The sequence below is a fragment of the Sciurus vulgaris genome, assembly GCF_902686455.1.
Source record: "Sciurus vulgaris genome assembly, chromosome: 7".
In the NCBI taxonomy this organism is placed as follows: domain Eukaryota; kingdom Metazoa; phylum Chordata; class Mammalia; order Rodentia; family Sciuridae; genus Sciurus; species Sciurus vulgaris.
The window spans coordinates 75,785,013-75,791,583 of NC_136467.1; the positions used below are offsets into that span (position 1 = coordinate 75,785,013).

Genomic DNA, 6,571 nt, shown 5'->3' on the forward strand with positions numbered 1-6,571 from the left:
TCATCTTGAGGTTCACCTTCAAGTCAGAATCAGGCACTGGATGGAATACATGTAGATCAGGGCAGTAGAGCCCTACATTTGGAGTCCCTCAGACACCCCATGTGGCTGGTTGCTAAATTCAATGACATATAAGGTTTTTCAGTGTCTCTAGGTAGCTTGTTGGGGTTTTGTTTTTGTTTTTGTTTTTGTTTTGGGGGGGGTTAATTTTATCCTGAGATTTTAATTGCAATTAGTGGGAGGGACAGGCTATGGTGAACTTAGGCTGCCATAGCAAAACTAAAACTCTCAACAGCTTACTTCACAAATGAGCAAAAAGTTCAGGGGAGAAAGACAAGAACGACAGCAAATCCTTTTTATGGTTGACAAAGCTCTTCCTCATTGATGGCCCATTACATTGTTCTGGGCCCAAGGTGAGGCAGCACATCATCAGGGAAGGACAGGGAGAGCTGCTTCCCTCACAGCACAATCAGAAAGCAGACGGGGAGGGGGTGCATATTTCGCCCTCACAGTAATCAATTGTGTGCCTTATAATGGCACAGATTCCAGCAAGTTGCAATTTATGTTACAAAAATATGACTGTGCTTAGCATTTCATTTCATTTTTTCTACTGTTGTTCTAGATTTATACAAGCAATATAGCCCAACAGACAATGCAGGAGGATGTGGATTTACAATGTTAGAACATAAATTTGCAATTAAATGGAAAAATTTTAAGAGAGGTCTCAAACTGAGACCAAAAACACTAGAGACAGCCTATACTTTCCTTAAGGTATCCAAGGGTGAAGTTGGGGATGAAACCAAGAGTCATGCTGTGTGGAAATGAGAGAAAAGGAATTTGGATCAAAATAAGTAGAAGGTTATTACTGGACATCTTTATCCCTATGCTGGACACATCAACATAGAGGAAGGCAGGATATCAGAAAGAAAGGGCTCTTTTCCATTTATAAAATAAGGTTATTTTGTTTCTTAGTTTTACTCATGATGTCTTCTATTTCTATCTACTTTTTTTTTCTCCCATATACCTAATCACATTTTAACCATAGTAACTTGCTTTGCTGTTTACAGGTTGTTGTTGTTGTTGTTGTTGTTGTTGTTGTTTTGGTTTTTTTTTTTTTTACTTTAAATAACTTTTCATTTTATTAATATGTGTTTTGATTGAAAATGACTTCTAAAGGCCAAAACAGTAGAGAAAAACAAAAGAAAATATTTAGCAACCACATTCCTCAAGTACTAGAGAGAGCTATAGGAGGCTATGCATATGGATTTACTTTGGCTCTTGTAATTACCTCTGACACCAGTGATTCTTAACATCTTTCCACAGTAAGCATACACCACAAACATTTTACATGTAATTTCACAGGTTCATGGCCCTCCAGAAGCCTATTCATGGATTTCATTTTCTAAAGTGGTAATGATTTCCACAAACGGACTCATCATCCCATGTACATCCTAGAAATGCCACATTTTCACATCTTCACTTATTTTGTAAGGCAATCAATGTTACCAGTTACTAATGGACACGAACACCATAGCTTGAAGACATTTTATTAAACATTCTTGGGTGTTGCTTCCTACCTTTTAAAAATGAAAAATGCACTTCAATAAAAACAAATATATACTGAAGCCATTTTCCTTTGTGTGAAGAAATATAAATGAGAGGTGCATTAATATCTAAAAGCAAAGTACTTCACTGCCAAAACTTCAAATATGTTAAGAGCTCAACAAATTCTAAACACACTAAGATCACATAGCTCTTTCAATATTCTTGGGAATGGTGATTCACCTGCCTATGGCTTAGGATCTGCTTCCATACGTGTTTCTTGAGCTTCTACCTCTGAGAGCTTTTTGTCATTTTCCAATGTTTGCTGAAGTTAATGAATGGTAGTAAGAAGAACATGACACGGTTTCTATCTCAATTCCAGCTTATCTTTAACACTTTCTTTAATATGAGAAAGATGCTCTAATTCTTTTCCCAGAGCCTCTAATTCTTTTAATGTCTCATGCCTGTCTGGATGATGCTGGATCATTTTTGCAAAAGCATCATATTCTTGGCAATTTTTTGTATTTGTTTTGCTTGAAAAATCTGCTTTTTGCACTCAGCAACTTTTTCATGAGCTCCAACAATGCTACATTCTATGTCTTTGTAAATTTTTTCATACGTTTCCATTTCTCTGAGAACCATGTCATACACTAGCAAAGTTTTGCCCATTGAAAATTCACATTGAGACAGTGTACTGAGCATACGTTGGTACCGGCTATATCCTTCTTCTTGGGATCCAGAGTTGCACCACTTAATGAAACTTTTTACTAGCAAATTAATTCTTCGATCATCTCCAGCACCATCTCCATCAATGAGGAGACGCTTCCATATCACTTCATTGTCAGTCACGCTCCCATGGCGTACGCGGCAGCAGCCTGTTTACAGGTTTTTATTACTGCCTATACAGGGGATAAACCGAAGCCCAGAGAGTTTGAGTACTTTACTCAAGGTCACACAGCTAGTTTGAAAGTGAGCAGAACTTGGTTTTTAATAGAACATAAATTAGACAAGATCTTCAAAATGTGGTACAGCAGGTTAAACATGGCAGAATGATGCATCCATAGGACTGTGTCCTAAACTCCATCAATGACAGCAAAGGGATTTAAAAGATTTCAAATGACTGGTTATGGAGCTATCAGCAGACCAGAGGTTTCAACAAACCTTTAAATAATGGTAAAGGGATGGAAGTATGGTTCTGATACAGCAAGAAGGAAGAAGGTACAGATAAGCCACTGAAAATAGGAGAATACTGAAAAGAAATGAGGGCCATTGGTACACAGAACCACAGTAAATCTGTGTCACCAAAGCACAAGTGGGCAGAGAAGCAGGAGGGCACCTCAGGGCAGTCCACAAGGCATGGCAACAAATCCATACGCAGTTTTCCCTGCACCACTTCCTTGCCCACACTAGGACCACAGGATTCTTTTCTGGTGAAATTGATTCCAAGTCTCAGTGGCCACTACCGTATGTGTCAGTGGGGAGGGTAGACACGAAATAAAAATAAGGAGATTAAGTGACAATCTTTATTGTGAAATGTGGGACTTCTTAGTCTCGTTTCCTGATTCTGGTTCAAAAAAGAAGTCAGTAGACAGTCTAAACTTCTCAAGCAGAGAAGGCAAGGATCCTTCTCTAAAGAAACTGAATAGCTGAAAACAAAACCAAAAACAGCATCAACAAAAGCAATAAAAACAAAAAGTGTCCTCAGATACTGGCAAGAAAGATAAGAGGGGAACTTCAGACTTCCAGGGTCAAGGCTGACTTGCCATTTGGCCACCCTACACAGGAATCCTTCAAGCCCACAAGCCTTCCCCCCCACACACACCCCAACACACAGAGATTTCAATCTCCTTTAAGTGTCTTGCTCTAAATCTGAATGGACAGTCTAGAGTGACCTGACATTGGAGGAAGACCTTCAATATGAGGAACAAAAACAGGCAAAAAGAATACAACAACAATACACACAGAAACTATGAATAATATCCTCAGAAAGATAAGAAAAAACCTTCAATTTTTGCTGCTGCAGAAGAGAAAAATTAAAGGGTGGTTTGGGATGGGAACGTGGTGGAGAATCAGGACAATATATAGAAATTCTTAGAAATTAAGAACATTGATATTGGCCAAATTATGTTGCTATATTATTGTGTGCATGTATGAATATGTACAACAAATCCCATCAGTGTGTACAAACCATAATGTTCCAATTAAAAATGTGAAAAATAATAAAAAATAAAATGCTGTTCCTCCCCATCCCCCCCCCAAAATCGTAGCAAAATGAAAGAGTTGATAAATAAAGTGAAGAAATGGAACGGGGATGGAGAAGAAATAGATGAAGAGACAGACAACTGGAAAACAAAGATGAGAAAAGTTAGAAGATAATCCAAGGACGTTGTGTTTAACAGGAGTTCTAGAGAGAACAGAACAGAGTAGAGAGGAAATTATGAAAGATTTCATTTTCTCCTAACAAAGTTCTCCCAAACTAAAAAATATGTCTCTAAACTAAAATGGTTGATCTCAATAAATAAGAAAAGACCTATATCTAGGCACTGCTGGGACTCAGAACATGATACCCAAAGTAAGGTACCCTAACATTCTGAGTACTTAAGAGAAGCAGTGAGGTGTAGGTTCTTAGTTTCACAAAATCCAAAGACAATGGAGGGCGAGAGCAAGTACAGAATTTATTTTTGAAACAAAAAAGAAGTGCAGCTCCACATGGGAGGGTCCCAAGAGAGGGTTTCTGATGGGTGGCTACTCTCCAGGGTTTATAGGGTGTTGCTGGAGATGAGTTTTAACGCTACTAATGACTTTAGGGGGAGTTGCTACATCATCCAATCAGAGTGAGAAACTGTCCAGTCAGGATATGGATCATGTGCCAATCATGTGCTTGATCATATGCTGTCTGGCTCATTAGATACTTTATACATGAAGTGGGGGCATTGCAGGACAAGGAACAGAATTGTTGCTATCGAGTTCCCCACCCTAACTGTAGCATACCTCTGGTTCCTGCTCTCACTTAGAACTGAAGGACTTTGGAGAGTCTCAGAGCAGGGTCCTCTCTCTCGTCTTTCTTTGCCCTTCCACCTATTACCCTTCTTCCTAGCCCAAAGTGACTCATAGAAACCAGAATTCCTCTCGCCCAAAGCAAGCTTAAAACCTAGAAAGGTCACTGTCTCCTTATCCCTCATTTCAGAGGGTTCCTACTGCATACCAGGAAGCATCTGAACAGACAGACCCTACTGAGTTTTCCCCACTTGGTCTGTTGCCATTATATCATACTCACTTGTCCAATCACACTTCTACATGACTGTCCATTCTTCATCAAACCTAAGCATAAAAATAGACAGTTTTCTCTGGGTTTTTGGGTGTTCATGCCTGAAAGCTCCATGCCACATGAAACCTGAGCAAATATATGACTATGTAACAATGACTCTCAACATTATGTATAATTATAGTGTACCAATTTAAAAATATGGAAAAAACTTGATTAAATACATTTTCTATGCTTCTTTTTTGTTATCCTGTCTTTTGCTACAGAACTGGTGGCCTTGACCCCTGTAAAGGTTGAAGAAAAGTATCACACTTTCCCACCCTAGAGCGTGTTGTTGTGAAATGTTAAACATCAGGTATAAGGGAAAAAAAAAATGTAAGCTTCAGAGAAGAAAAATGGGTGGCTCACAAATAATTATGAGCCGAAATGGCATCAGATTTCTCAATAGCAATTATGTAAAGTAGAAGAAAATGCGGCAGTGCCTTCATAATTCAAAACAAAAGCCTATTTCCAAACTATCCATGAAGTTTGAGCATAAAATAAAGACATTTTCAGATGTTTGGATCTCAGAATTTATACTTTCTTCCTACCACTTATCAGAGAACCACTAAAGGCACACTCTAGCAAATGAAGTAGTCCCTGGAAAAACCTTCACAAAAAAAGGCAGACGTTCCATCCCCTAACAGCTCTAAGTAGAATCCAAAATAGAGCCATACATAGAGACTAGAAAAGAAGGACATAAAGCTCCAAAGGAACATTTTGAAAGAGAAAGGTGGAATTGATTTTTGGAAGATACAGAAAATATTGATGAGTATGTGTGACAGGAACATAGAAGCCTTTGGAGAAAAATGACAATGGACATGCAGAAAGGAAACAAATTGAAAACAAGACACATATGAACTCCAAAAGGGTTGTGTAAGATAAGAGGCATGGTGTGATGTCTTACTGTGCAGTGAACAATATTTCCAGTTATAATGCTCTAAGCATTGATGAATGACATCAACAAAATTTATGACAGTACTATTTGGGGGAGCTGGGGGACTATGAAGTGAGATGTTTATGCAAGAGTAAGTCTTCATTTACTGCAACAAGAAACTAAAAGGTCATCCCCAGACCAACAAATCAGAACTATAATCATATTACTTAGAATATGACTGTAAAATACCAGAAGAAAAAGCTAGACTTGAAAGTGGTTGACTCCAGGGCTAGCATTTAGGATTGGATGGTATGGTACTATATTTTTTCATTTTAAGCCTTAATGTATATTTGATTGAAATATTAATTTTTAAATAATTTCAAAAATAATAGTTTGGTTGTTTTCATTCAAAAGGGTGAGGGGGTTTCTCAGCAGAACCAACTAGTGACCTAGATACATGCAGGAATAAGGAACCCCCACAGTCGGGGCATTCTAACCAAGTGGGAGCCAAATACAGATTAACTTGACCCAATGGCAGAGTCTTAGTCCTCCAAAAATAAGGTGAGTTCACCATGTACAAGCACCACAGACTATTCCTCAGAACTGTTCTCACCCCAACTTCTCAATGGACTCTAGCCTGAGGGCTACGGAGGTGGAGGTGACCAGCAAAAATCACAAGAGTTAATTCGCTCAGAACTCTGTAGGCATGTTCAACCCAAGCACAGCCATGTCTTGGAATCCCTCCAGCAGAGTGTCCCCAGAAGTGGGAGATGTTTCCTTTTGTCAGCTTGGCCACCTTGAGGATACCAGCACCCTGGACGGTGCCCAGAGGGAGACTGAGGTACTAGAAG

The 6,571-nt window shown here is 38.9% G+C and overlaps 1 pseudogene across 1 annotated transcript; it reads right to left on the reverse strand.

Annotated features, from left to right (window-relative positions):
* Window positions 1–1,307: 1,307 nt before the first annotated feature.
* LOC306665843 (THO complex subunit 7 homolog) lies at window positions 1,308–2,383 on the reverse strand (annotated as a pseudogene). The gene has a single exon. The product of its transcript is annotated as a THO complex subunit 7 homolog (transcript).
* Between the last annotated feature and the right edge of the window lie 4,188 nt (window positions 2,384–6,571).